Source organism: Danio aesculapii, chromosome 12 (genome assembly GCF_903798145.1).
Source record: "Danio aesculapii chromosome 12, fDanAes4.1, whole genome shotgun sequence".
NCBI classification, from domain to species: Eukaryota; Metazoa; Chordata; class Actinopteri; order Cypriniformes; family Danionidae; genus Danio; species Danio aesculapii.
The window spans coordinates 46654106-46664283 of NC_079446.1; positions in this window are offsets into that span (position 1 = coordinate 46654106).

Below are 10178 nucleotides of genomic sequence, written 5' to 3' on the forward strand. Positions count from 1 at the left end.
TAACACAGCAGCAAAGAAAAAGGAAGACAAACAGATCCCAGTTGAATCAAGTCATGAAGACGCTGTGCTTATCTGGATATTACTGGAAGTGTGAGGGGAAAGTTAGTGTTATTTTCTCAACATAAAGATGAAACTGTGAAGAGTCAGTGGTTGAGGTTTATTTTTGCAAAAGTACCTCAGCATTATAGCCCAGCCTGTGCTGTTCCCGTCATTTTTCTGACGAGTGCTTTAGCAATCTACACACTTACAACGGGAGATTCGTTGGACATTTGTTAAAGGAAGGATCAGAAAAGACTATTGATGTATGAGCTCCACAGGATCTTAGGCCCCATTTACACTGGTACGTTTTAGTTTTAAAATGGCTTTTAGAATGAAAACTATCCGCGTCTACACTAGCGTTTCACCCAGCTTTTCTGAACTACTCTCCGTCTACATTACACTGCTGGAAATGCACATCTTGTGACCACACACACACACACACACTCTCTGGCATGTGCTGCAGCGTGCTTTGACCCCATACCCATATGAGAGCTGTGCACGTCGGACTGTTCATCAAAGATCTAGCACTGGATCTAATCTCGCTATATTTGTTAAACGTGATATTTAATTAATCTTGTTGGTTCTATCTAACGACATATTCCCCAACTTTGGCCTTTTGAATCTATTACTTGTTCTCAGGTAACGTGTTCTGACTGAGCGCAAAGATAAGTTAGGAAATATTCATTAATGTAACCACGTGAACTGATTCTGCATATTGACTGATTGCTTGCCTTTATTTCCTATATTGTATAAACTTATTGTACGTTATACTTTTATAATGGCCATTATTGATTATTAAAAACTGAAATTCAGCAAAAGAGAGGCTATGTTTCATATTTTTAATGAAAATGAAAGGAGGCAGTGATGTTATAGGCTCTGTTTTGTTATATGCATGACGATGATGGTAATATTATGCAGCTACATGACGCCTCAACATTTTGATGTCTGTTAAGTTGCTAATAACAAAATGAAAATACTCAGTTCCTCACATCAGGTTTTTATTTTATTGTTAAGATCGTGAAACAACAAAGCCAGGGTGATGTGAATGACTTTATAAAGTCTGAACTTAAAAGGAGAAGATGCAGGACTGAACTGTGTGTAGGATACTTAACACTGAGGAAAAAGCCCCAATCAGATTGGCGAATGTCTGCAGCCCCGCCTCCGTTTTCAGTTGTCTCCGTTTTCCCCATCCACTCTGAGATGAAGCAGCAGCGTTTTAGAATGAAAACGGCCTCTCCAGCGTTTTCAAAATGCTCCGTTTTCGGGGCTCAAAAACTCCGGCGTAGTGTAGACGGATGGCATATCCATAGCAAAACTTATGCGTTTTAAAACGAAAACGCATTAGTGTAAACGGGGCCTTAATCAGTACACAGCTCATGGATTAGGTTCTTTCTCCATTTCACAAGTGTAAGTAAATGGCCGCCTCCTTGTTTTCTCTAGCTTGCAAATGATGTATTTAATTATGTTTTTGTTACTTGTAACCGCGTGTACTGCATCTAGTTAACTCTTTATATTCTCACATCGCATCTAAAGCCATGCTGAAAACGCGATTCGCTGATTTGTTTACGGATTTAAATGCATTTGTGAGCTCATGATCTACTGCCGTTTGTTGTTGCTTTGGCCACCGTCAGCTGATCCTACACACGTGCAGCGGTCAAGGTTCAGAATAGTTCAGCTTTTGCCGCTGTGTGGATTAATACTGAATGTGTGTCATGGTTCAGAATAGAGCAGTATGCTGATGTTTAACTGCACTGCTTTAATGCACTCATGAACACACACAAAATCCAGGAGACTGGGGGGGGTTAGGTTCAGGGGTGAGGTGTTCTCTGTTGAGAATCGGGTGCTGTGTACTGTAGTGTTAGTAACTACTATGAAGCGTGTTTCAGGCGTCTGCTGTGATCGAATCTCGCACCAATGTTGGCGACCTGGGGGTTTCACAGACCGTACCAAAATGCTGAGGACCGGGGGAGGGGCTGGTTGAAATTACAGGAGTTTTCTGGGATAATACCAAAATGGGTGGGTGGCTGGAGATGGGTCTAAAATATGGGAGACTCCCGGGAAAAACAGGAGTGTTGGCAGGTATGCTCACACATACACTCTGCACTCTGACTACTTCAATATTGTTGATAAGCCATGGTGGGCATTTCACTTGCGCTGAACGCAGTCGACCAATCGCAACAGGCTGTCATCGGTCCAATCAGCGCAGATTAGCTTCACGCTAAGGAGGGCTTTGGAAACAAATGAATCGCTGAACGAATCATATGGGAGTTGCTGGGATAATTAGGTAAAAATAAATGCATATTATAAGACAATGAACGAGTTTTTTGACCTTGCATGCATATTAGCCTGTTGTCGGAGACCCATAAAACCAAAACATGACCCTTTTTAATGTATAATAGGGGCTCTTTAAAACACTATCGATTGGGTTTAGCGAAGGACGAGGGTGGGTCAGTCGATCCATCATTCAGTCAGTCAGTCAGTCAGTTGACAGTGGCCTCTAGTGGGTTTACGTGAGAACAGCAGGCACGAATGGCACTTACGAGAGAAATTTGATATCTATAAAAGCGTACAAAGCCGCCTCTGGTGGATTTGCGCATACAAAAACTGCAAAAAAACATACATTTTGGGATGTATTCGGCGCTGTCCAGAAATTTATATAGGAGTGCGTTTTCAGAATGAACCTGGGTTGCAGAAACTGTTAATTTTTACAGTGTATCTCTATAAGGAAAATCAAACAAAACCTGATCATTTAGTGCTAAAATAGGGAAGATGAGGATAAAGAAACAGTTAGAAATACTTAATTTCTTCAATTTTACAGCAATCAAAGCTTTATTATTGTCACACCGACCTACAGCAGTCACGGACGAAACATTTCCAGCCTGCGATTTTATTTTCTGAGTTTTTTTGTGCGTTCTCCATTCACCGTCTGACAGTCTGGAGCTCATGTTTGGCTCTTCATCTGTGGAAAATGAATGAGCTCATGTCATATTTACCGCTGCCGGCCAACCAGCAGCTCATTTGGCTGCAGTTTAAAGACTCTTTTGTCCTCTTTTGCGTTTCAGTATCAGAAACAGGGGAAAGATGTGGAGAAAGTGAAACAGAGGCTTGCGGAAATTGCAAACTATGTGGACAAGGTAAACTCAGAGAGCCTGTCATAATGATTAATGAAAGAATGAATTATTAATCAGCACAGAAAATATCATTGTATAAAGCAATTTTTCTGAAATGTTTTGCTTTAAAAAGTGTATTTAAGGTTTATATACAGTTGAAGTCAGAATTATTAGCCCTCCTGTATATTTTTCAACAGAAGAAAGAAATTCATAATTGTTTAGAACCACTTGATTGTGAGTAAATTGGGAAGAAATATATTTATCGAGTAAACTATCCCTCTAACAGTTAATTATAGTAGGGGTAGTTCATTCAGCTTAGTCCCTTTATTCATCAGCATATATATATATATGTATGTATGTATGTATGTATGTATGTATGTATGTATGTATGTATGTATGTATGTATGTATGTATAAGTATACTTATATACGTTTATATATACCTATATATATATGTATGTATATGTATATATATATATATATATATATATATATATATATATATATATATATATATATATATATATATATATATATATATATATATATATATATATATATATATATATATATATATATATATATATATATATATATTTGTGTATATATATATATATATATATATATATATATGTGTATATATATGTGTGTATATATATATATCTAATGGCAGTTCATTCTGCTGTGGTGGTCCCAGATTATTAAAGGGACTAAGCCAAAAAGAAATTGAATGAATGAATGAATGATGACTGGATTTAGATTTTTGGGTGAACTATCCCTATAATACAGTACATATTGTTCTGCTGATCTCAGTTCTACAGGTCTCTGAATATCCGCGTGGCTCTGGTTGGACTGGAGGTGTGGAGTGACGGAGATAAATGCTCCATCACACAGGATCCGTTCACATCACTGCACGAGTTTCTGGACTGGAGGAAACTCAAGCTGCTGCCGCTGAGAGCCCATGATAACGCTCAGCTCATCAGGTCTGCTGGTTAACACACATTCATGTACATGCATGTGCTTTACTACTGCAATACATAGACAGAATGAGCATATAGAAATATCCAAATGTCCATTTTTATGACCTCAATTTGATAAATGAAAAAAATGCATAAATATGTTTACACGACCACATAGATTGTCAGCTTATGAAGAATAATCAGGTTACGGATATGCATATAAACATACTCAGTGATAAATGCATTAAGTTTTATTCACACATTGGTCTTTAAAATGCTTTCCTTCCATCGAAAAGATTTGTTGTCGCATGACTTTCTGTTTTCCCTCCTCAGTGGTGTTTACTTCCAGGGCACCACTATCGGCATGGCTCCCATCATGAGCATGTGCACTGCCGAGCAGTCAGGAGGCATTGTCATGGTGAGTGACGCATGTCAATCATTCCGTATTTAAAAAAAAAAAAAGAAAAATATTATGTATAATATAAATATAAATGTAAAATATAAAAAAATAAAAATATAAAAATATAAAAAATAAAAAAGTTAAATAAAAATATAAAATGTATATATATTTTTCATTATTTTTTAATCATATATTTAATATTTTTTATAATATATATAATATATTTTTATTATTTTATATATATATTTGGTGAAAATTAAATTATTTGCCAAATGCCTAATTAAAAAAATAACAACACTTTAATTAGGTAAAATTGCTATCAGACCCTACAGGGAAAAAAAATTTAAAAGCCTGTAACTATTAAACTTCCATGAAAACTAAACGATTTGTCAATGGTTACCAGTTTTCTCCTTTCTTAAGAATATCTTCTTTAGTGTTCAGCAGAAGAAAGAAACTTTGCAGACCACTTTGAGAGTAAATAGTGTGTAGATTTTGAATACTGAGTGAAGTGTCCTTCTAATAAGCAGCTAATTAGTAGCTTAATGAGCTAAAACTCTTAGTTAATGGTTTGTGAATAGTACCTTAAAATAAAGTTTGACCAACTAAATATAAAATACTTTTGAAAGTCTTGATTAGGGCATGATTCCTTTATACATAAAATAAAAATAGACATATATATATATATATATATATACAGTTGAAGTCAGAATTATTAGCCCCCCTTTTAATTTCCTTTTTAAATATTTTGCAAATGATGTTTAACAGAGCAAGGAAATTTTCACAGTATGTCTGATAATATTTTTTCTTCTGGAGAAAGTCTTACTTGCTTTATTTTGGCTAGAATAAAAGCTGATTTCAATTTTTAATGGCGCATGACTTTCTGTTTTCCCTCCTCAGTGGTGTTTACTTCTCTAAATGGCGTTTAGAGGCTTTTGCCAACAAACTTTCATTTCTGAATGGGCTGACGCTGGGATTTAGATGATTAGAAGCAAATCTATTTGTTGATGGTGTACTACGTGCCTAAAGCATTCACTCAATATCATTAGCTCGTTTCACATCTGAACTCTTCATATGTCGCCTTAAGGAACTACAAATCCCATCATGCTTTTTCACACGCACCAGTCGGCAATCACCACTAATGACACACACGCAGCTGAAGCGTGTCATCGCTGATCATTTGAACTGTTTATACACCACGCACACACACTACTTCATTGCCGAGTCTTTGTTAGTTGTAGCGAGTCTTCTAGTGTGTGTTTTTTTTGTTTGTTTGATTGTCTTGTTTTTGACCTTAGCCTTGTTTATTGTTATATTTTGTATCGCCGCCTATTTTGACTTCATGCCTGTTTAATGACTACAATTTGGACTGTCCATTTGTACCAGCAACTCCTGTATTAACCATTTCCTGCTTGCACTACTATTCTTATTAAAACTGCACTTGGATTATTTGTTGTCATCGACTTGTTCCATCACGTGACTTATGTGCAGATGTTCAGTGAAGTGTATTTGTGTATTAATATATAGTTAAAGTCAGAATTATTAGCCCCCCTGTTTATTTTTTCCCCAGTTTTTGTTTAACGGAGAGAAGATTTTTTCAACACATTTCTAATCATAATAGTTTTAATAACTCATCTCTAATAACTGATTTATTTTATCTTTGTCATGATGACAGTAAATAATATTTGACTAGATATTTTTCAAGACACTTCTATACAGCTTAAAGTGACATTTAAAGGCTTAACTAGGTTAATTAGGTTAACTAGGCAGGTTAGGGTAATTAGGCAAGTTATTGTATAACGATGGTTTGTTCTGTAGATTATCGAAAAAAAAATCAGCTTAAAGGGGCTAATAATATTGACCTTAAAATGGTGTTTAAAAATTATAAACTGCTTTTATTCTAGCCGAAATAAAACAAATAAGACTTTCTCTAGAAGAAAAAATATTATCAGACATACTGTGAAAATTTCCTTGCTCTGTTACACATACTTTGGGAAAGATTTAAAAATAAAAATCCAAAGGTGGGCTAATAATTCTGACTTCAACTGTTTGTATTCGTGTATTAATATAACATCTTAATAACAGGCAGGTAATAAGTCAGTAGTAAACGGTGTGAATTGTTACCTAAACTAAAGTGTTACGCAGATTTTTAATTGCAACGCTAATTTCCTTGTAATTTAAGCTCTGAAAAAGCAACTGCAGAACAATGAAAAGTTTCATTCCTGACGCAAACGATCACTCAAATGCTGCAAACTGAACCAAAGCTGGCGTCTTCCCTTCATTTTAATTTGATTTTCACATGTTTGGCAGAGCGACCTACCAAAGCGACTTACAGGAACGAGTGTAATTGTGTCAGTCCTGCCTCATCCACACACACAGACACACACACACACCCTTCCCAAAACAAAGCCTGCAGGACAGTTTGGTCGAGTTCTGGCAGCGCTGGAGCAATTACAGATCCTGAGTTCTGCTGCTCTGACGGATTTGTGGAAAAGTAATTATAAAAGCCGTTAGTGTCTGCTCATTACTGATCTCATGTGAAACCGTTTCCGAGAGAAAAACAAGCAGGCACGAGGAGAGATGAGGGGATAAATCTAATCTGGAGAGAGAAGGTGGATCAGAACGAATAACGCCTTTCAGCTCTCTGGGGTCCTGGAGGGGGGAAAAAAATCGCTCTTGTTTGTTTTAAATAGAAATTGATTGTTTATGTGAAATCATCAAGCATGGGGATGTTTGTGTGTGTGTGTGTGTGTGTGTGTGTGTGTGTGTGTGTGTGTGTGTGTGTGCGCGTGCGTGCGTGCGTGCGTGCTTGACTGATGATTTCAATATTGATGCTTGTTTTTTCAGTGGAATAAAATAAATAAGTGAAAAGTGTAACTGACTTTATCTAATCAATTGTAATTTTTTTAACTTTCAATTCCAAGTTTCTATGAATCGTGACTTTTATTTTGTGAGGTATGGGTTTAGAACTAAGAGAGAAGAACTTGCAGTTTTAAGAAGAAAAGGTAGAATGGCATTGTCACAAGGATGAGATTAAAACGGATCCAATTGCAATAAAAGTTTTTTTTAGCTGAATTTTCAGTCCAATATTCAAGGAACAAAGGCTGACAGCAACTCTGGTAGCATGGGACGCAAGATAACTCATAAGTCTAGGGGAACAGCAGAACAAGACCTGAAAGATAGGAACAAACATGATCGACTGAATGCCAAACGATGAGAAACATAGTGCTTGGCTGTTTCTCAATTTCAAGGACGCAGAGAACAGACTTGCGTTCTTGTGGAGACCGGTCTTGCCTGGTAACCTTGGTAGAACGAACTCTGGAGACCGCGAGAACAGAGAACGCGTCCTGTGAGACATGAGATGCTGCGTTCTTCCTGATGGTCATGTGACCTTCACAAGCTTTTAATGGAAAATTATTTAAACATTACAGCATTCATACAGTGATTTCTTGTTTTTCCCCTTTTCACAATATATGCTATGCATAAAGACTTTACAAATATATGTTGCACAGCCCTGCTGAAAAATCCAGCTTAAACCAGCCTAGGCTGGTTGGCTGGTTTTAGCTGGTTGACCAGCCTGGTTTTAGAGGGGTTTTGGCCATTTCCAGGCTGGTTTCCAGCCATTTTCAGCCTGGTTTAAGCTGGACATAGCTGGTTTAGGCTGGCCTCCCACCCTGGCTAGGCTGGTCAAGCTGGTTTTAGCTGGTCATCACCCAGCCTGACCAGCTAAGACCAGGCTGGAAATGGCTGGAAACCAGCCTGGAAATGGCCAAAACCCCTCTAAAACCAGGCTGTCGACCAGCTAAAACCAGCCAACCAGCCTGGGCTGGTTTAAGCTGTTTTTTTCAGTAGGGAGTATAAATAAAATAGATTTTAACACGAATTTCAGAAAAATAAACACCCTTAATGTGTTTATGCCTTTATTAAGATTTTCATGGTAATGTTTATATTCGCGGTTTCATTTAGGGAAACTCCTGAGATAAATAGGTGATATCTCTGAACTTTAATAATAAATCTATATTAAATGCTGCGGATCCCACCTCCAGTCGCAATGACTTCCGGGACTTCTCGAGCGAGTTCGGTGCTCAAGTCTGCATCGGTGCGTCCTCGATATCAAGAACACATGCGGGAATTTTCACACGTCCTCCGTTCTTGCGGTCTTGAATATCGGAAGTGAACTTTGGGAGCTGATGATGACGTTACACGAGAACACGAAGATGCAAGATTGCTGAAGAACGCATGTTGAGAAACAGCCCTTAAGTAGGTCTCAATAATAGATTGCAGGTGGCCCCTCTGATTAGTCAGCTGACTGGAACACGCGCTGTCAAGGAAGGGTAAACAAACACAGCCATGCGGACATAACAACAAAAGGAGAACATGGATATATGACATGCATAAATTCAGCTCTGAGTTAAAAATCTTTTTTTACAGTTGTAAGATAAAGGGCATTATCATACACCTGGCATAATAAAGTGCAAGCAGGGATTGGCAAAATACATTGAAATGTATTTTAAAATAAATAACCAAATACTTACATTTTACATGTATCAAAATAAACTATAAAATACAGCAGCCACAACAAGTATCAAAATAAGGCCCAATCCCAATTCTACCCCTTAGCACTTACCCCTACCCTTCATTTTGCACGTTCACGTGAAGAGTTAGGGGTGTCCCAATTCTCTTTAGCTTGAAGGCGTAGGGCTAAGGAGAAGGGGTAGATAGCCCTTTAAACTGAGATTTTTCAGGACCACACTCGACAAACAAATATAAAAATAAATAAATAAATATAAAAATAAATAAATAAATAAATAAATATAAAAATAAATAAATATAAAAATAAATAAATATAAAAATAAATAAATATAAAATAAATAAATATAAAAATAAACAAATATAAAAATAAATAAATAAATATAAAAATAAATAAATGAATAAATAAATAAATAAACAAATAAATAAATAAATAAATAAATAAATAAACAAATAAATAAATAAATAAATAAATAAATAAATAAATAAATAAATAAATAAATAAATAAATAAAATTCTGAGGAAAACATCAGCTTTGTAAACTTGACTTCTAAGAAAAATGAATTTTAAGATGCACTCTTGGGTTTTTTAGGGGAAGAAAATGCAAAATTGTACAATAAATGCTCAGGATTCTGAAGAAATAAAAACAAAATTATGATATAAATTTCAACATAAAAGTACAAAATAAAAAAACTCAAAAAGGCAAAATTGCAAGACCCCAACTCAAAATTCTGAAATGAAAATTAAAAATGATGAGATGTAAAGTTATGATTGTAAGAAAAAGTAGGCATAATGGAGAGTCATATTTCACTTTTGCATGTTTCTCAGCAGCAGAAGTTATCATAGTTGGTCAAACTTAGAGCGCAGTGAATAGGAGAGTACAACAAATATTTATTTAACAATCCCATTTGCTGAAATAATGAAAGAAAATGTCCACAATGGTGTTATCAAGACTTTCAGAAAACAAAAGAACAATAGTTTGAGACTGATAACGGCAGCCAGAAGAGAGAATCACGTCAGACTTACTGTCCTCCCCCCAGAGACACGGTGTTGGAAACACCTCGCAGAAATGCTAATTTTTTTTTGGTAATTTGATGCACAGATGATATAATACATACATAAATACATATGAATGAACATACTT